Source organism: Mauremys mutica, chromosome 1, assembly GCF_020497125.1.
Source record: "Mauremys mutica isolate MM-2020 ecotype Southern chromosome 1, ASM2049712v1, whole genome shotgun sequence".
Lineage (NCBI taxonomy): Eukaryota > Metazoa > Chordata > Testudines > Geoemydidae > Mauremys > Mauremys mutica.
This window is the reverse complement of record NC_059072.1, coordinates 298004389-298025453: the sequence shown is the minus strand read 5'-3', so window position 1 is coordinate 298025453 and position 21065 is coordinate 298004389. Positions and strand designations below refer to the sequence as shown.

General features: G+C 43.9%; 1 long non-coding RNA gene across 1 annotated transcript; it reads right to left on the bottom strand.

The window, feature by feature from the left end:
- Positions 1-17679: 17679 nt before the first annotated feature.
- Positions 17680-18779, bottom strand: LOC123370912. Its single transcript, XR_006579624.1, has 3 exons — positions 18649-18779; positions 18143-18214; positions 17680-17788 (listed from the first exon to the last, which is right to left on the bottom strand). It is a non-coding gene; the product is annotated as an uncharacterized LOC123370912 (long non-coding RNA).
- Between the last annotated feature and the right edge of the window lie 2286 nt (positions 18780-21065).

Genomic DNA, 21065 nt, shown 5'->3' with positions numbered 1-21065 from the left:
TGGAGGATTTTGAGGAGTCTGTGTTGTGTCTCCTGGACCTCCTCTAAATGTCTTGGCTGAATGCCACCCTCTTGAAAAGTTCCTGGAATTTTTTTAAAATCATCCACATTCTGTGGAGGCACAGGTATGCAGGCTCCGTCTGGAGCTGATGGAGAGTTAGGAGTCGGTGAATCAGGGTATGGTTCATAGCCCAACTCTTCAGAGGGGGGTTCAGGCACTCTAGAAGTAGATGGAGCTGGAGATAGAGGTGCAGAAGGAGCGTGTAGTCTGGTGGAAGAAGTATGAGGGCGAGTGGCAGTAGGAGCTGGCCACGGGTACCACTGAGGCCAAGGCATTGGATAAGAAAAGTTAGGTGCCACCCACGGGGGGACGAAGTAGGGAAACTGAGGCTGGTGGTTGTGAGTCATGATCTGAGGTGCAAAAGGTTCCATTTGAGGAGGCGAGGCAGGTGTGGAGAACTCCGTCTGCTGCTGCATATCAAGCTCACTGTCAGTAAAGGTAGCCAGGTCAGGTTGAGAGAGTGGCTGGTCAAAGAGTGAGCACAGTGTATCTAGAAGCGGAGGGTTAGGCTCAAGTGCCACTGAGAGGTCGTCCTGACTGAGGAACTGTTGTTGCTGCTCCCTGGGCTGTGATTCCGCTGCACACGATCTGTGCTCAGAGGCGTGCACAGACTTTTGTTTGACTTTTCCTGGTGCCAAGGGTCACTTATAGGCTCCCTGCGGAGGTCTACTCCTGCTATCTGAGTGGCAGGCAGGCTCGGTGCCAACGTTCTTTTCAGCACTGGTTGTTGGCACCAGGTCTATTTTTGGTGCCGAGGGGACCCGTGCCAAGGAGACCTTCCTGGTTCAGGAGGTTGGGTCCCTGCCTCTGTGCTCTGCGGGAGCTGTGGGTGAGGTGCTGGGATGGTCGGAGGCACCTGCCTTTGGTGCTGTCAGTTTTGAGGGTAAGGATCTTGCAGGAGACCCTTTACCATTGTGAAAGTCTCTGCATGGAGACAGTTGGGCTTCCTGCCTCTTCGCCTGAGAGGGTGAAGCTGCACTCCCGATTGGTTCGGACCTGGCCGGGGAGCATGAGGAAGAGGGTTTGCCATTGCCCATCTCCAGAGGCAGCTGCAGGGATTTCTGCATGAGAAGCATTTTCAGCCGCAGGTCCCTGTCACAATGAGCCCTGGTTTTGAGACTCGTGCAATGGACACACTTGGCAGGGATGTGTGTCTCACAGAGGCACTTCACACAACATGAGTGTCCATTCGACCTTGGCATACAGTCCTGACAGGAAGCACATTTTTTTTTAATCCTGAAGCCCCTGGCATTATTGTGCTAGGAATGCTAGGGGAGAGTGTCTCAGCGGGAAACAAACTTGAAGAACTTTTTTTTGTTTTGTTTGTTTGTTTTTAACTAAGTAACTATTCTAAAGGAAGAGAAACAACTGAGATGTTACTACCTAACTATTTCTATGTTCTTTGTAATTGTTTCCTTCAGAAACCTGGGAAGAGGATCAGCACTGCCCCGAGTCCCATCTTCAGCCGAGAACTGTTGAAAAGGAACTGAGGGGGGCACAGGACATGCGCGCTTAGGCAGACTCTAGCAAGACCGTGAGTCAGCTTTTAAGTGAAAATGCACATGCCCATTGATCTTGACACACACACAGTTTTACAGCACAAAGTGAACCTGAACATAAACAAGACTTCTCTGTTTTTCTCTTACTCACTTTGACCATCACAGAAGGTCAATGTCTGACACGATTTTTTAATGCCTCCAAAACTCAAGACTCGTGGTTGAAACGTGGCCAGATTTCTTTCAAAGGCCCTTTGCAGTGGTTTGTGTGCTTGAGTTTGAACATGTTGTTAACACCTCTCTGGCGTTCTAATCCCAATGAAGAGTAAAGGGGTTATATATAAATAACCCAATACAGCATTCAAACAGCAGGTATGGGTTCATCAGATGGGACACAGCTACTGCTCTGAAACCTGACATTAGCCTGTAGTTTTCAGTTCTCAGATTTATTTTTTACCAGCACAAGAGTTCAGGAGTATGAAAATCAGTTTGTATAAACCCCAAGAGAACTAATTATGTGGTGAGAAGAGTGTATACTATTACTATGTAGCATACAATACAGAAAAATTACCAAGCATCAGTCACTTGAGAGGGGAGAACTTTAGACAAGTAATCACTAGAGTTGTGTGTGGGTTTATTCTTAAACTCCACTGTGGGCCATCAACACACTATGGTCTTCACTAGTGGATATTTTTCTCATATCAGTTTATCATCTTCATAATGCACACTTTGCCATTGTGAATGCTGTGCAATCAACTACAATCTGAAGTGTTGCCTGGTGGTTGCATATTGATCTCAAATCTGGACAGAGGAAGACACTTACTTTTTGGTTAATAAAGTTTCAAATAGGACAGCATAACGCATAGTGCAATTGCACAAGGAGTGATGGTTTGACCCTTTGGGCTATCTGAGTACTGCCAAAAAACCCACAACTATCCTATTGTTGTAGTAATAAGTGTGGGCACACACAACCGTAATGATTTCTCATGATCATCACGATAACGTAAAAAAAATAAGATTCAGGGTTACAGCTTCAAAAAGTTAATGCTAAGCACCATTAAATCTATTTAGCAGTCTCTCAGAGTATCTCTTGTTCTAATTTTGCACTCACAATTTTATAGTATAGTTTTGTAGTCACATGGGAAATCTGTGTTAAGTTCCCATGATCACTTCCTTGCACTGAGTTAGCAGAATCTGGAAATAAAGTGGAGGCAGTATATTCAGGCACTGTGCGGAATAGAGAATACATAGCATGGTCCATATCTGTCTCTATGAGGGCTGGTTGGGAATATTTTGATTAAATGTCTAATGTGAAAATGCTGATTCAACAAAATCAAGATTTTGCAAGGAAATTTATTCAGAGTCACTGTTTCTCAGGATACAGTCCCCATCCTTGAAGTGATCACAATCTAAGTACCTACATGGGAAATAGATATTTAATAGTGGGCTCCTTTAATCTAGCAGAGAAAGGTATAACAATGGCTGGAAACTGAAGTTAGACCAATTCAGACTGGAAATAAGGTACCCGTATTTTTCCGTGTATAAGACGCCCCCATGTATAAGACGCCCCCCCACTTTTCTAACCCCAAATTCAGGTTTTTTGTTTTGTTTTGTTTTTTTCCCCCTCCTGCTTTGCCGCTCCGGCCATGCCCCAGGTTTTTTTTGTTTTGTTTTGTTTTCTTTCCCTGCTTAGCCCCTCCGGCCACGCTGCAGGTCCCTCCCCCCTGCTGCTCCAGCTGCGCCGCAGGTTTTTTTGTTTGGTTTTTTTCCCTCCTGCTTTGCCGTTCCGACCATGCCACAAGTTTTTTTGTTTTGTTTTCTTTGCCCTCCAGCCGCGCTGCAGCTGTCCCCCCCAACTTTGCCGCTCAGGCCCAGGAAGAGGACGCAGAGGTAGGGGTAGAGGGGACGAGGAGGGCCATGCACCCCAGCTGGTCTCCAGCGGCGGCCCTGCCTGGCTCCTGCCGCATCCCTCCCCGGCGCCCGATTCCTGCCGCCCGTCCGGCTCCCCGGGTCCCCGGCCGCCTGGCTCCCCAGCTGCGCGACTCCTGCCCCGCATCCCCGGCCGCCCGCTCCCCACGTCCCCGGCCGCCCGGCTCCCCGGTCCCGCTTCCCCGGCCGCCCGGTTCCACTTCCCCGGCCGCCGGGCCCCGCTTCCCTGGCTCCGCTTCCCGGGCCGCTGGGCCCCGCTTACCCGGCTCCGCTTCCCTGGCTGCCCGGCACGGCCGCCGGGCCCCACTTCCCTGGCCACCCGGTCCCGCTTCCCTGACTCCGCTTCCCCGGCCGCCCGGCCCGCTTCCCCGGCTCCGCTTCCCCGGCCGCCCGGCCCGCTTCCCCGGCTCCGCTTCCCCGGCCGCCCGGTCCCGCTTCCCCGGCTCCGCTTTCCCGGCTGCCTGGCTCTGGGTCCCCGTCCCCGCTTCCCTGGCCGCTCGGCCCGGCTTCCCCAGCTGCCCAGTTCCAGCCCCGTCCCCGCTTCCCCGGCCGCCCGGAGAGAGGGCAGGGGAGTTCGGGGGTGGGGTGGGGGGTGGATAGGGGTTGGGATTTTGGCAGCTCATCACTGGGTATGGGCAGTTTCGCATTCCCGCGGTTCTCTCCTCGGCTTACTTCCATGTATAAGATGACCCTCAATTTTTAGTCTAACTATTTTAGGAAAAAGTATAGTCTTATACACGGAAAAATACAGTATTCCTATTTAGTAAGGTTTATTAATCACCAGAACAAACTATTGAGGTTCATGGTGGAGTCTCCATCACTGGCAATTTTTAGATCAGATTGGAAGTTTTTTGTGGGGACCATGCCCTAGTTCAGTAATTTATTCAGGGGAGCCTGTAGCCTGTGTTATGCAGGGGCATGTCTACACTGCATCTGAGAGTAAGCCTCCCAACCTGAGTCCACAGATTCATGCTATCACTCTAAAAATGGCTCTGTGGATGATGAAGCTCATTCTGGCGCTCAGACTAAGAAGTGTGAGGAGGGGTGAGCATGAGAGCTTGAACGACGTCAAAGCAAAGTCTACACAGCTAGTGAGAGGCCCTCTAGAACATACATGTGCAACTGACACCCTCCATCTACTAATAGCCCAGCAGCAAGGGCATTCAGCTAGCAGTGGGGAGACCCAAGTTTTGAGATCTGTATTCAGACGAGGCCAGATTCAGATGAGGCACCTGATTCAGTCAGTCTCTTTTGCTTCCTATAGTCAATGACTATGAAATTACTTATACAAAGTGAAACAGCTCTGATGGGAGAGATGTAGAGTGAAACTCTGATGCTATACCCTGGTGGTTAAGGAATTTGCCAAGGATGCAGGAGACCTAGGTTGAAGTCTCTTCTCTGAATCAGGCAGAGCAGGAACTTGTATGTGACTCTTCCACATCCTAGGTGAATGCCCTTGCCAGGGGATTGTTCTGAGGTGAGGCGTGTCTGTTTTGTGGCTTTTTGCAAAAAAATTTCAAAAAGTCTCAGTTTCATCCCAGTGTGGAATGGGAAAATGTTTAAAATCTTCAAGCTTTGCAGGACAGGAAAACCCTTCCCCCACCACCTCCAGCTCTAAGAGGATCTGAGCACAGTCTGCTGGGGAGAGTGCATGTTGTAAATATTCATACTACTGGTACGGAGCAGAAATTTGGCTTTTCAGTGTGAAGTCAGAGACAAGAAGCTTGCATTTAAGAATAGACTTAGAGCCAAACTCTGACAACCTTACTTACGTTGAGTAGCACCTTACCTCACCTTCAGCAGGACTACTTGTGAAGTGACATGCCATCCAACACAAAGAAACATATCAGAATCTGGCCTTTAAAGGGCGTGAGTGCAGTAAGCAGATTTCTTATGAGTGAACCTGAAGCGCTGCCTTAGTCTTTGGGGGATTAGAAAGCCTACTAGAGTGGCAGTTTATTCACATTTAACCCCCATAAGTCATTTTGACCTTTCATGGTGGATTTGCTTAAGTGAGCCGTAGTCATATCTAGAGCTACACAACACTCAGCAGTTTCACAGGGCAAGGGTTTATGTGAACCTTTTCTTTGCTTTCAATGCACACAGATTGGCATCCACTCTGTTTCACTTTGAGTGTCCGAGTTGAATGACTTTTTTTCTATTCAAAAACCAAAAATTAGCCTGGCATCATTCACTGCTGTACTTGGGGTCATTCAAAAGGTTTGTGAAACTTTGTGAACCATCTGATCAACCTGATTTGAGTTTGGAGTTTTTAATGTCACCCCAAAACCAGATGACTTAAATAGCTTCAGGCAGAGATGAGCAATTGTAGTAAGTCACTGAGTGTGCTGAGTTCAGCTCCTTTTCTCTGTTTGTGAATTAGCCATGAACTGTTTATGGATTTTGTCCAACTTATGTTTTATACCAAGTTATTTGCTGCATATTATCTAAAACAATTACTTTCATGCAGATTGTGCCATTTTTGAGTATTTGACATTCAAAATTTGAGCTGTGTTGTTACATCTCGAATACTGTGTACAGATGTGGTCTCCTCACCTCAAAAAAGATATTCTAGCACTAGAAAAGGTTCAGAAAAGAGCAACTAAAATGATTAGGGGTTTAGAGAGGGTCCCATATGAGGAAAGATTAAAGAGGCTAGGACTCTTCAGTTTGGAAAAGAGAAGACTAAGGGGGGACATGATAGAGGTATATAAAATCATGAGTGATGTTGAGAAAGTGGATAAGGAAAAGCTATTTACTTATTCCCATAATACAAGAACTAGGGGTCACCAAATGAAATTAATAGGCAGCAGGTTTAAAACAAATAAAAGGAAGTTCTTCTTCACGCAGCGCACAGTCAACTTGTGGAACTCCTTACCTGAGGAGGTTGTGAAGGCTAGGACTATAACAATGTTTAAAAGGGGACTGGATAAATTCATGGTGGCTAAGTCCATAAATGGCTATTAGCCAGGATGGGTAAGAATGGTGTCCCTAGCCTCCGTTCGTCAGAGGATGGAGATGGATGGCAGGAGAGAGATCACTTGATCATTGCCTGTTAGGTTCACTCCCTCAGGGGCACCTGGCATTGGCCACTGTCGGTAGACAGATACTGGGCTAGATGGACCTTTGGTCTGACCCGGTACGGCCTTTCTTATGTTCTTATGTTCTTATGTTTGTTTTGTTGGTTTTTGCCTGACTGAAAGAGTAGCATGTTTGAGAGTTCAAAATTCACTTTATATGGTTATTCTGTCCTGTTAGCTGAGTATTTGCTATTTCTGCAAATAATCCTGCCAAAATGATTTGTTCACTGGAGTATTTGTGGACAGTAAAAACATTTTTCAAAAGGGAGAAGCTTAACACAGCAAAAACCATTCACTGTTATTAAATCAACTATTTGTGAATACCTTTGAAAAATCCTCTCTCCTCTCCAGATCTAGATTTACACAATGCTAGTTATAACCTAATTCCAAAATCACCTGAAAATAAAAAAGGGAAAAATACAACAACCTGGATTGGAGAATTCTTGTTCTATGTTTTAGTAATATTAGTTCATGTCTATTAGATTTTTCTATTGGGTTCATTCAAGACTGTCTGCACCTTTTACCAAAATTCCTGTTTTGCTTGGTTCTCAATAAACACATCTTTCAACATCAAGATAGCAGGTGCTCAGCAAACAGAGCCTCAGCTGAATGAGCAAGGGCATTAAATTCTCTTTTTGCTTCTTTCCTGGGATCAAAAGACGGACTTTAGTCATTCTGTTTGTTCAGCTCTGGACTTCTAAATTTGGAAAGGGATCACAATTTTTCTGTAATATGAAGTTGATGACATTCAGACTGTAATCCATTAGGAGCTGAGCTGAACCATCAAATTCATTTCGATTGTAATCCCAAGCAGTTCAAATTCAGTTCTTCATAAGGGAAATTTTAAATACATTAAGTCATTCAAGATCCACACTTCTTCATGTGTTGAGGGATCTCAAGAAAAAAATACATAGTTCAGAGAGGGAAGGACCATTTCTTACACTATAGGAGTTCATTTACATAACTGATTAAAGTACATTATAGGCATTTTGTAAGCTTCCTCAGCGCTTCACTTTATATAGCATAAAATAACCCCCCATTGCTTAGCTTCTTTTTTGTTCTTCGCTCCTATTGATTTTTCAGTGAACACTTAGGCTCTTAGTTAACATTTTACATTAGTATCCCTAATTACGCTGTACTGATCAGCATGCAATTAATTATACTGTATATAAATGCAAATACCATTTTTTGACATTTAACTTTGTGCACTAGTAAAGTCGGTGAAGCTATTTATTTACAATAGTCGTGTGGCACTTATGCCAAGAAACATTTGAACTTGAGCATGATTCAAATTAACAACTGATTAGAAAGATTCATAAAGGTGTGGGAATGCAGTACATTTTCAGGTGGAACTTGATGCCTGTTCATCTGGAAGCCCTGATTTTTATTCAGTGACTGCCATGCGATTAGACACAAAAAAATAAAATGTTTGAACTTAGTTTTCCTATGCACCGGAACTGGAATGATTATTAAGGTAATGACCATTAAAAGCCTATAATTATACATTAAATGTACATTTGGCACATAAAGGTGCACTGAAATTCTAAACAACTGGTGGTGGTGGTGGTTAAAATAGTTTTGTCTCACTATATTCTCATATTGTATTTAAGAGCATTATGTTATCCCACTTCCAAATCTCTCCCAATACCAGACTTCTGCTGTGGAAGTTCCAGGCTTCAGATAAATCACCTACAGTAAAGAAAAGGTTTTAAACATCAATCTTGTGTAAATCTCTTGTCTGGTTGATCAGAGATATTTTTTTATTGTCACTGTTTTCCTGGATTACTGCTGGACAGAGAAAATGGTTTCATAAAGAAATAGTTTTCTATTTCACAACTTGTGTCAATCTAACTTGTTTTAGGCCCAATCCCACACCCCTGACTCTTACAACTCCTGCTGAAGTCAACAGGCATCATCCTCCTTTCAAAAGGTGTAGCTACAGCTACACTGTCCCTGTGTTCACTGGAGTTGTTGGAGCCATTATGTGAAGGCAACGAGACTTTGCACAAGCACAATGGTCCACCCACACAGTACAGGATCAGGGCCCTTAAATTATAAACTCCCAAGGGCATGAACGCGTCCCATCCCCATTTACCCCATGCAAAGTTCTGGCATTATAAGTCTTTTTTATGTACACCACTCATTTGTTTTTGGTTTACATTCAAAGAGGAAAACCATTCTAACTCGTGATATTAATTACAGTATTAGCTGACTCCCTCTTATATTCTTGTAACTGCCATTTCAATGATAGAACTTAATTTAAGTATTTTATTACTTTAATATTTCCGATTTAGCATACTGTGCTGACTCACCAGCTAGGGAGGAAAAAATAGAGTCCCAAATAAGATCTCGGTACAGCCCTTTCTTCAGGAGTTATCATGTCTGTATGAATTTATACTTGGCAGAGCAGGGGCCAAATAGACTGTAGTGACTCCTTCTGAAATAGTATAGGCAATCTTGTAAAATGATAAGTTTTAAAATGCGTAATGTTTGGTAGAAGGAATAAATATGTAATTAGGGTGTTATTAAAATGCAGGTTTTTCTTTATTTTAGCACTATTACGGCCTATCTAGTCGTGCTTTACTTACAGATCTTTCAGTTCACAGATCATTGACCTTTGCTTGTAACAGCTGCTCTGAAATGATTACGTTCTTTTATGTCAATCTGGCTGCCCTGTAAGCACATTAAACCACACTTGGAGATTGACTAGGTCCAGTTAAGGGCAACAGAGATGGTTCAGATACATGGGGCTTGTATATGGTGAGAACAAGTAACAACTAGGATTATTTAGTCAAGACAGGAGAAATATTGGATGGGGAACTGAATGAGGTTATTGACCTTATGAAGGGCACAGCAAAACAATGATTAGTCGTCCTTGTCCAGCCAGCCCCATAGTATTACAACACGCATTAAATTAAATAAAGAAAAGTAAATGTACAGCTTGTTAAAGAATATAATTTTATAACAGATTCTGTGTCAGCCTGTAGAATCATTAGTGCAGGAGGACATGAGAAAAATACTGTGGCTAGATTTTTTTTAAGGTGTTGGATAATTTTATAACCACTAATAACATTTGTAACTATGCTAGCTAAAATCATAAGGCTAATCAAATCTTTTGCTGTAGGGCATAATCTGATCACATGCTGCAGTCAGGAAGTAATTTGTTTTCCATGTACATTATAGTATTGTACAGTTGGCAAGGTGCACTATAAAAGAAGTTTCTTCAGAAGCATCAGGTACAAGTCAATGGTTCAGGCCATTTACAGACTAGTTGGACAACAAGCTTTGATCCAGTATAGCAAATCCCAGGTTGCTATGCCCAAAATTATTTACTAGTTACCTTATTGAAAAAATTAGTACACTGGCCCATTATTTCATTGAAATATGCATTTTTGCTCCTAAAATTATAAAAAGGCATTGACCTATTTTTTTATCTTGCTTGACTTATATACTGCAATTCAGTTTTTATATAGAAAAACAATAAATGCTAAGTAGCTGTGCTGTGACCCTATCGGTTACAGAAACCTTTAGGCCTAAGCACGTTTTTACAACAAACCCAATGTAACACCCTAATTTTCTAGGATTTACCTTAGAAATGGTGACCGCAACAATGTGTTAGTAACTTAACAAGTATTCAAAAACTGAACTGATACTAAAAGGTCAGACTTCTACACACATTTTTTTCCTGATTAAATTATACTGTGAATTAGAGTTTATAAATCCAGTTAAGTATCAGAGGGGTAGCTGTGTTAGTCTGGTTCTGTAGAAGCAGCAAAGAATCCTGTGGCACCTTATAGACTAACAGACGTTTTGCAGCATGAGCTTTCGTGGGTGAATACCCACTTCTTCGGATGCAAGACTTGCACCTTGCATCCAAAGAAGTGGGTATTCACCCACGAAAGCTCATGCAGCAAAACGTCTGTTAGTCTATAAGGTGCCACAGGATTCTTTGCTGCTTCTAAATCCAGTTAATTTATCCTGTTAAGTGAGGTACTATTTCAAGTTATCAAACTATCAAACTATCTAGCCATTCTTGCTAGTTAGGTTTTTATTCCTCCTGCTACCCCCAAGAAAATGTACATTTTCTTTCAAGTAATTGTCCCTAAATTAAACCAAAATTTAGACTTTGGTTCACCCCTAGAATAATCTGCCTATCACCCCCTTAATCTGCTTTTTCTGGGGTATGGGTAGCTAAGGAAACATTTGAAGGACACTGGTATTATCTTTGGATAAAGTTATTGACACAGGCAGTACTCTTACCAAAATAGCTTTTATTGATGTAACTCACAATCCCTACCACAATATGATCTAAAATACAAAGCCCTTATTGCAGATTAAAAAGCATTTTAACTACAATAGCATATTATTCAAATGATTCTAAGTCAGTGGTTCTCAAACTTATTTGATCGCGCACCCCTCCCCCCTTCTTTGTGTCTGTAGTAGTTTATGCCCCATCCCCTTCCTGTCACACAAGTACACATACCAATAAAAAAATCAATATGCAACTCTCACTAAATATTAATAACAGGTAAGGCATTGATTCAGACAGAGCCAATGATACATTGTAATAAGAACAAAAGCAAAACAGCAATTGTGATTGATGGTTACAATTAAATGTGTACACCGTGTTGCAGCAAGTGCATTAACATACAGATGGCAACAACTTTGCATAATGCTATGGAAGCTTAACAGAAATCCATCAAAATTCACAGTGCCATCTAGAGACAAATACACAGCACCATCTGAGGACTTGATATGACTGGAGGAATCAGCTTTGCTAGCTATTCGTAGCTGTGGGTAAAATGTGCCCAGTAAGGTTTTTTTAGGGGGGAGGGGAAGTTTCTCATGCCCCACAGAATACATTCTGTACCCCGCCCCTCAGAAAATCCTTCCCACGGTTTGACAACCTCTGTTCTAAGTGATGTGCTCTATTACTGGTGATCAGTCTGCAATAGATCGCTGACAGCAATTCTTAGTTTATATTTTGTGTTTTACATAAGAAAAAGACAATTAACAATCATTCATTCATACACTCAATCACACTAATACTATACTTATGCTAAACGATAGTTAAAATAACAAGCTTACTATCCCTTAATTCCACTGCGTTGTTACAAATGTTGCTGCTACTTGTTGCTGAAGTGGCTTTTCTCAGCAGTCAAGTATCAGGGGGTAGCTGTGTTAGTCTGTATCCACAAAAACAATGGGGAGTCCAGTAGCACCTTAATGACTAACATATTTATTTGGGCATAAGCTTTCATGGGTAAAGAACCCACCAGTTGCATCTGAAGAAGTGGGTTCTTTACCCACGAAAACTCATGTTCAAATAAATCCGTTAGTCATTAAGGCGCCACCGAACTCCTCGTTGTTTTTCTCAGCAGTGTTCGCCAAGATTTTAAACTGTCTTTCCAGAAGATTTTCTGTACTCTTGGTCAGCCCTCTGATCTTCTGCTGTTAGGACTCTCAGCAGCTTCTTTCCAGCTGCTCTTCTCACTGGATCCCAACTGATTTCTCTGCTTGCTCTTTGATCTCTCTCTCCCACCTCCAACTCTCTAAACTGCCTGCCTTATATATTGTTTTACTGGATATCAGGTCTTTGCCTGGGCACGTTTGCTGCTAAACATTACCTCCTTCTAGGATGTATGCCAACACTTCACATGTGTGTACTGTCAACATTACCTTGGGCATGCCTGGACTTGTTCAATACTATTAACCTTGCACATGCTCACTGCTGTTATTTTGTCTCAGAGCCCTGATTACCTCATCTGACCTACTGCCCATGCTCTAGGCCATTTATTTTGTGGCCATACTACTATATTAACTGGGCATGCTCCAAATTTGATTGACTTAGCTGATTTTTATACTGCTTTGGGTGGAGTCCCCAATCACATAGACCTGCCTTTTCCTGTGATAGGGTGTATATGGGCTGTAGTTGGTTGCAGTGCAGAAGGGCTGAGCCAAGGCTCTGCATCCTTCTCAGCCACCATGAGGAGATGCATGTATCAAAGAGGAAACTGTCCTTCCACATTCCTCACACACATCCCCACTGGACCTCAGAAGGACAAGTCACAGTCTGGCTCAATGGTTTTCAAATATTGCTAGTAGGAGTCCCTGGATCTAGTATACATTGGTTTACTTTTCAAAGCAAAAGATCTAAAGTTAGGCACCTAAATACCAATGTCTGGCACTATGTGGTGATGTTAGATGAGTGAATCAGCATTTCAGTGCCTAGCTTTAGGCACTCATGTCTTAAAAGATCCAGGGACTCCTACTAGCCATATTTGAAAAACAATCCGACAAAGTGGGTATTCACCCACGAAAGCTCATGCTCCAAAACGTCTGTTAGTCTATAAGGTGCCACAAGACTCTTTGCTGCTTTTACAGATCCAGACTAACATGGCTACCCCTCTGATACTATATACACCCTGTGCCCTGGGAATCTTGGGGAGAATTGTTTCTGTGTGTACAATTCCTGTGTGAGAGAGAATCCTGCCTCCTGGGGCAGTGATGCACTCCATCTCTCTCGATATAAGGTTGTGTCTAAATAGCAGTAGGTAGACCTCTCTTTAGGGACAATTATATTTCTCTCCCATTCACATTCACTTTCTTTAGTAGTAGACTAGTTTCTGTGAAAACAGGATTTTTGCTCCCCAGGACTTAATCTGTTTCTGCTAATGCACTCATTCTTTGTATGAAATCAGACCATGGAATCCTCCAATTGTGACACTATCATTGCCCCACAGCGACCAGATGTTACATCACAAACAGAGGATCATCACTCTAGGTTGGAAAGAAGCAGCAGGTTCGTGTAAACATTGAAAAATCTAAACCCTCTTTCTATGTTAAAGGGAAAATGAGCACTGAGTAAAGAGAAAATATGACCTAACATTCTAGAGATGCAAGGATTTTATAGTTCTCTGGAAGGAAGCACCGTCTTTTTTAGGAATACAGTATCATTGTTGCTGAGTATGGCTTAGGCTAAGCTTCTCTTTACTTGATACTGAAAACTTGTGACAACTTGAATAGTCTGTTCATAACCCAGGCAGAATTTGGAGGAAACTGCATAGAAAAGGTGAGCAGCAAGCCTTGGCTGTGTGTAACATGCATGAAATTGGCATTCATTATCATGGACTGCTTGCCTCACAAGAGGACACTGATCTAATATGTGTCAGGTCATAATATGGAGAATGGAATAGTGTGTGTGTGCGCACATGTCCTTTCTCTGTTAGAACAGGCTTTTTGGGTTGCAATCAAAGCAACTGTGAAAAATTACATCACCTTTGTTTTCAGGTTGTTATAATAGCAGATTAGGCTTTCAGACTTTATCACATTCAGCAGCCAAAGATGACCAAATGAGCGAATAACAAGTTGTGTGAGAAAACTTCAAGGTTTGAGAGCATTAGGGAAAATAAAACACAAAAAAACCTCACATTAGTTAAATATGTTTAATTAGCCAATTAACCATAGCATGTTTATAATTAATTCATTAATTTCAGGTGGTTTTAGCTAAAGCGCAGACTTGAGAATTCTTATCAAAATAAGGTTTAAAGATAAATAAGAAATTACAGAAAGTAAACTAAGTATAATTATATGAGAGTGTCTAAATGCATGAATTGTATTTATGATGTTAAAACTTATCAAGAAGTAATAAATCCAATCATAATAAATCAGTCTTCTTATCAAATAGTAAATGTATTCTAATTCTTTATTCTGTGGAGGTGATCTTCTCACCCCCACTTAGAGCTGTTGGGTTCCAAAATGGGGACCTGCATTGGTTTCCCTCTAAACTAAAATCCTAGTTTAGATCTGGTAAAAGCTGCCACCACCCAATAAGGTACGTGTATTGGGACACAGTCCTTCCCCAAAATCCTTGGGGATCCCAAGAACCCCAAATCCAGGGAGTTCTTACACCTAGGAGAAATAAACCATTCCCCCCTGCTTCCTTCCCCCTCCCTTTTCCTAGGAGAGATACCGGAATCCAACTACAGAGGGATGCCTCCCTCCCCCACTTTCCCTGAGAATCCACCCAAGGAAAGATCAACCAAGTCCAAAGAAAAGAATTTATTAAAGAATAAAAAGAAAGTAACTGTCTCTGTAACCAAGATGGAACAATACACAGGGTCTAAACTTATCAATCTCTGGAGAGAATTCCCCCTCCTTTCTTTCTCAGTAAAAGCAATAACAGTACAGGATTAAAGAAATTCTATAGCAAAACACAGAATTGCAAATACAGAAATAAAAGTATAAGAATACTAGTTCCTTGCTAATACTCACTAGCTTGAATAGAAGAATTTATTGCAGAAACCTGGGAGGACTTGATTAAGATGTCTGGACTCCCTCAACTCCCAAGAGAGACTCTCTAAAAACACAAAGAACAGAAAAAAAACTTCCCTCCACAGGGATTTGAAATTATCTTGTCCTTGATTGGTCCTCTGGTCAGGTGTCCGCAGGTACTGCTTGTTAACCCTTTACAGGTCGAAAACAAAACCTTAACCCTTAACTAACTGTTTATGACAGAACCATAGTTCAATTTTGCTACACAAGTCTTTATCAATTTGTCAAACTTTATATCAATCAGAAGTTACAGAACTGTCAGTTCTACCATCAGTAATTCTAAAGTTAGATGTTTGAACAATTATTGAATTACTGAAATGTCAATTAAATAAAAAATTGCCATCCCTGATGTTGATGATTTACAGCCGAACCTTTTTCTTATTACATGCACAAGCCCCCAAAATATCCTTTTAACAACTCAGTTGTTTCTAATTTCTATGAAAATTCCCCAACATGTGTAAACACAGGTAACCTGTAACCAGTGATGAGCTGCCAAAATCTTAACAACGGGTTCCCTATAAAAAGTTCTGATTTAACAACGGGTTCCCTATAAAAAGTTCTGATTTAAGGGATGTGCGACAGCATGTATTTTTTGTACCAATAGGGTTACCATACGTCCATATTTTCCCAGGAGGTGATTAAGAACCGAAAAGCCTGACATGTCCAGGAAAATACAGATGTATTTTAACCCTACCTAAAGTTCTTTTTAAAAAAGATGGGGCTGAACTAGAAATGAGCTCCGTTTCACATGTGTGGGTGGTGATCAGGGACAGTCTCAATTTTTGGGTCTTTTTCTTATATAGGCTCCTATTACCCCTCACCCCCGTCCCGATTTTTCACATTTGCTGTCTGGTCACTCTAGGGTGTGCACATGTGTGGGTCCCAGCTGCTCCCTGCCCCCCCCTCATTAAAGCAGGTGTGCAGGGTTACTGCCCTGGGAACTGCAGGGCACCAGTGGATGTGGGGCTGGCTGCAGATAGGGGCGTGGGGCAGGGCTAGCTGGAGGCAGGGAGTGACACGGGCTGGCTGTGGGCAGGTGATGCAGACGGGCGGGCTGTGGGTGGCTGTGGGCAGGGGGTGGCTGTGGGCGGCTGTGGGCAGGGGGTGGCTGCGGGCAGGGGGTGGCTGTGGCAGGGGCTGCAGGCAGAGGCTGGCTACGGGCAGAGGGTGGCTGGGGGCTGGGGCTGGCTGGGGGCAGAGGGTGGCTGGGGCTGGCTGGGGGCGGCTGGGGGCAGGGGCTGGGGCTGGCTGGGGGCAGGGGGTGGCTGCGGGCAGGCAAGGCGGGGGAGGGGCGCAGATACTCACACGGGGGGAGCGGCTGGGAGCAGCAGGACGCAGCCGGAGCCCCAGGGCCAGAGGTCCAAAGAGCAGGAGCAGCAACAGGGCCAGGAGGCAGGTCACATGGCTCTCGCAGCACAGCGCAGCGCCCCCCGGCGGCCGGGAGGAGGAATTACGGGCTTCCCAGGCAGAGCCCATCAAAGCTTCCCTCGCAGGGAAGCTAGTTAACAAGCGGTTCTAAAACCGCTTCTAAATTTAACAACGGGTTCGTGCGAACCCGTGCGAACCGGCTCCAGCTTACCCCTGCCTGTAACCCTTATCTTGATTTGTAACTCTTATCTATCCAAATGCTAAAAAAATAAGCTTTGTAGTTTGTATTTCATGTGCTACTACAAATCCAGAGTTATCGGAAAAATCTTTGTTTTCAGCTTATATGCTTTTTTTAGCTACTTTTCCAACATAGTGAAAACAATTTGTTAGAACTAGTACTATGTTGAAATAATTTAATGAATTTGCCCACCGCAACACCAGTGCTGACCATTTGACAACAACTTTCAAGGTTATGAAATTTTGTTTGTTGTTCCTCACTGGAATGAAAACAAAACCTTTCAAATGCTTTTGTGAAAGAGAATTGTGTCAGAGCAAAAAGGACTAGTTTTAGATTTTTTCTTTACAGTCACCATCACCTTGGGTTAGTGACTAGATAGCAGTGGAACTCAGAAAGCTTTCTATACAAACAACTGAAACCAATATCTTCATAAAACATTTTGGCTCTCACTAAACATCACATTTTGATGAAGTTAGATTTAATTGAAAATGTTCCACCAGCTCTACCCAGCACTCCTAACCTCTGTGTTTTTTGTTTGTTTGTTTTTAAATGGGCATATAGTGGAAATTTTTGAATGAGACACTTTAAGTCATTACAGACATTTTAACTCGGATACACTCTCTGTGAAAAGTAGTTACTATAGAGTAACTAAGAGATCACTTGGATACAAGAAAAAGAGTCTTTTATTATTATTATTTATTTAACCAGTGGAGCAGGTGGTTAGATGAATTCTCCAGCTCCTTTTGACAGTTCACCATAGCTGGTCTCTCAGGATATATAAAACCTTCAGTTCAATTCAAGGTGATATTACAGGTCTTTATCTGGTATTATAGCTATAAACCCTTAAGATTTTTTTTTTAAAAGAGACCTAATGAACATTCTTAAATGTTGGAATAAGGGAAAGCAATGGTGACCTGAATATGTTCCATTTCTCAGTATCTCTCCAAGTGTTGCTGGCTTGGCTTTAGCAATTTGCTTCTGACATCTTTAGGCTTTTTATCTATTCCTAGCATGCAGCCCCATCACCTCCCAGAAGTTTGCTTCTGAGATATGATCTTTAATAAACTGGTGAGGAACATATGCCTTTGGCCTCACTTTCCATGATTCAAATCAGAGGACGTGGCATTAGAACTTACCTCTAGATCCATGTTAGCGTGAGTTTGATATCTCACGTGGGCTGTGAGGATTCTCTTCCATCAGAAATTAACTGTTGGAACAAATTATCAAAAGAAGTGTTGGATTGTCCATCTTCTTGTGTCTTCAAATCAAGACTGGATGCTTTTCTGAAAGGTATATGTTAGCCAAACACAAGTTATTGGGCTCAAAACATGGCTAACTGGGTGAAATTTAACAATTTCTGACATACAGGTCAGACTAGATGATCTAATGGTCCCTTCTGGCCTTAAAATCCCTGAATCTATGAAATACTTTTCTGAATTATTTATGCACAGATTGTTCATAACAATCAGTTTTCTCCTTATCAAAAATTATGGAATATGTGTATTTGTAAGCATGACTCAGCTTTTCCTTTGAAATGCTGTTGGAAGCTTGTTGTTTTTGTCTATATAACAAAGGCCCTATAGCAATTTATCTTCTAGTTTGTTTAGAAGATGTTGCATTATCTGCGGATTGCTTACCATCAGTTGTTCGGTTGTTTACTTGTATTTCTTCTTCAGACGAATATGGCATGAAACCAGGGGTTGCCAACTCTGAGGAACAAAAAAAAAAAAAAGACATCCAGAATGATCTTGAGCTCCTCTAAAACTTGATAGCTGGTAGCATGTACTGAGCATCCTTACAGAGGGGTTAAAAGGAGAGAGCCCAGCTAATTATGGCTTTACTAAAGGAGAGCAGATCTTCAGCTTGTACTCTGAGAGGGACAGAGGCCTAGCTGGGGCTAGGAATTGTTTGAAAGGTGGCTGCCTACCAGGGCCAATTTGAGGTTAAGTAAGCACCTGATGCAGGACTATTGTGTGGACTAGAGTCTACTGCCTGCTAGAGCCTCCCTGAGGGAAGTATGTCTAATGTGCAACTATTTGCTTTGTCTCCAGTGACCTTCCTGCTTGTGCTCAGTGAATCTGCTCCAGGTGTTGTCCTGCCTGAAGGAGTGATGTGAAACAAAAGGTCTTTTATTTTTGCTTACATCTGACTGGGGATCCAGTGGTGTCTTGTCCTGAGCCTAGAAGACAGCAGGTCACACACCCGACAGATCCTTTTTATTAAAGCTGGCATTTCTGCCCAGGTTCTTCCTTTTCCTTTATTCTGTAAAAGACTAATTTAAACTCGGTATAAGTTTCAAAATTTCTCTAATGTTATGGATGCAATATTTCTTATAAGCTTGTAAGTCTATAACAGTGCTACAAAGACTCTAACATGTTAGATATTTGTTCTAACATTTTTTTCCATGAAATAGAAAAAAATCATATTTTATTTTTAAAACATAATGATGTTCTGATCTTAGGGCTAGTCTACACTTACCTGCCGGGTCGACGCGGTGAGGTTGACTTCTCGGAGTTCGAACTATCGCGTCTAATCTAGACGCGATAGTTCGAACTCCCCGCGCGCTCCGGTCGACTCCGGTACTCCACCACTGCAAACGGCAGTGGCGGAGTCGACCTTGGAGCCGCGGACTTCGATCCCAAGGCATCTGGATGGGTAAGTAGTTCAAACTAGGGTACTTCGAGTTCAGCTACGCTATTCACGTAGCTGAACTTGCATACCCTAGTTCGACCCCCGCCCTTAGTGTAGACCTGCCCTTAGAAATATTAGTGATCAAATTTGGATGTATTTGTCTGAAATCTTGGAAACAACACATAATCCTCACTTGAGGCTTCATTTAGGCCCAACATTTTCTGCTATTTGTTTCCACAGCCAGGCATCAAATTGGAAAAGAAAGTAGTGATACTTTTCCCATAAACAAGCAGCAGCTCTTCAAACTGTGATTAGGATTATTCCTCTTGTTTCTAACATGCTTTGATCCGGGGTAGAATTGTTGACACTTGAAATTTTAAATTACCACCATTAGGGCTCTATGTTAACACTGTAACTAAAATGGAGCAGTGTCCAGCGGTGGCTCAAGGCACTAGTGCTTCAAGCACATGCCTGGGGCGGCAAGCTGCGAGGGGCACCCTGCCGGTCCCTGTGAGGGCAGCAGTCAGGCAGCCTTCGGCAGCTTGCCTGTGGGAGGTCCGCCAGTCTCGCGGATTCAGCAGCAATTCAGCGGCGGATACGCCGAATCCATGGGACTGGGGATCTCCCACGGGCACGCCGCCATAGGCTGAGGGTAGTCCGGCGTGGAGAGCACTGGTGCACGCCTTCCTGCGCCACTTCCGAGGGCTCCGATACGACCAGCAGCTCCTTTATCTCGATCCGAGGGGCCTTCCGCGAGACCTCTCCGGGCTGCCGGTCTTCTACCAGGACCTCCTCCGGACCTGGAAAGTGTTCTTTGCGACCAGGTCCATGGCGGCCACTGAGGGGGCAGATCTCCTCGAGGAGCCACTGCTACACAACCCCCAGCTCCGTGTGCAGGTGGCAGAGTCCCCCGCGGTGCGCCAGAGGTTGGTCCTGGCGGAAGCCACCAGGGTCGGAGACCTCCTGGACTACGACCGGGGAGACTGGCTGGATCCCCTGACGCTCGCTCGGCGTATGGGGCTCTCCAGACCTTGTACTCCCCGGCACGTACTACAGGAGGTGAAGGCCGCTTTGCCACCCGCTGCTCGGGCTTACCTCGACCGGGTCCTGCGTGAGGGCATGCCCTGCCCACCCCCCACCCCGAGCCCTCTGGACCTCTGCATCGGGCCCCTGCCCCGTGGACCCGACCGGCCCCCCCGCCCCTTCAACGCAAGCCGGCTGCACGATCTGCAGCCGGTCCATTTCCAAACCGCGCCAAGGAAGCAGCTCTACGCGCTCGTGCGCCACACCCTTCACTTCCTCACCCTCGTGAGGGCTCAATGTTGGTTCCAGGGACTGGGCAGTGGGCCATCTAGGCTAAACTCTCAGATTTCCCTCCATAGCTTAAACACACCCTCTCCGAGGATGCAGTCAAAGTTGTGAGCTTTCTGGTTGTTTTCCCCTTTAAGTATCAGAGGGGGAGTGATGTGAAACAAAAGGTCTTTTATTTTTGCTTACATCTGACTGGGGATCCAGTGGTGTCTTGTCCTGAGCCTAGAAGACAGCAGGTCACACACCCGACAGATTGAAGGGGCGGGGGGGGCCGGTCGGGTCCATGGGGCAGGGGCCCGATGAAGAGGTCCGGAGGGCTCGGGGTGGGGGGTGGGCAGGGCGTGCCCTCACGCAGGACCCGGTCGAGGTAAGCCCGAGCAGCGGGCGGCAAAGCCGTGTTAGTCTGGTTCTGTAGAAGCAGCAAAGAATCCTGTGGCACCTTATAGACTAACAGAAGTTTTGCAGCATGAGCTTTCGTGGGTGAATACCCACTTCTTCGGGCTGCAAAACTTCTGTTAGTCTATAAGGTGCCACAGGATTCTTTGCTTTCCCTTTTAAGAGGCACATAAGGCATAGCCCATAACACATACAGACACTTTGCATGGGGTTCTACAACTT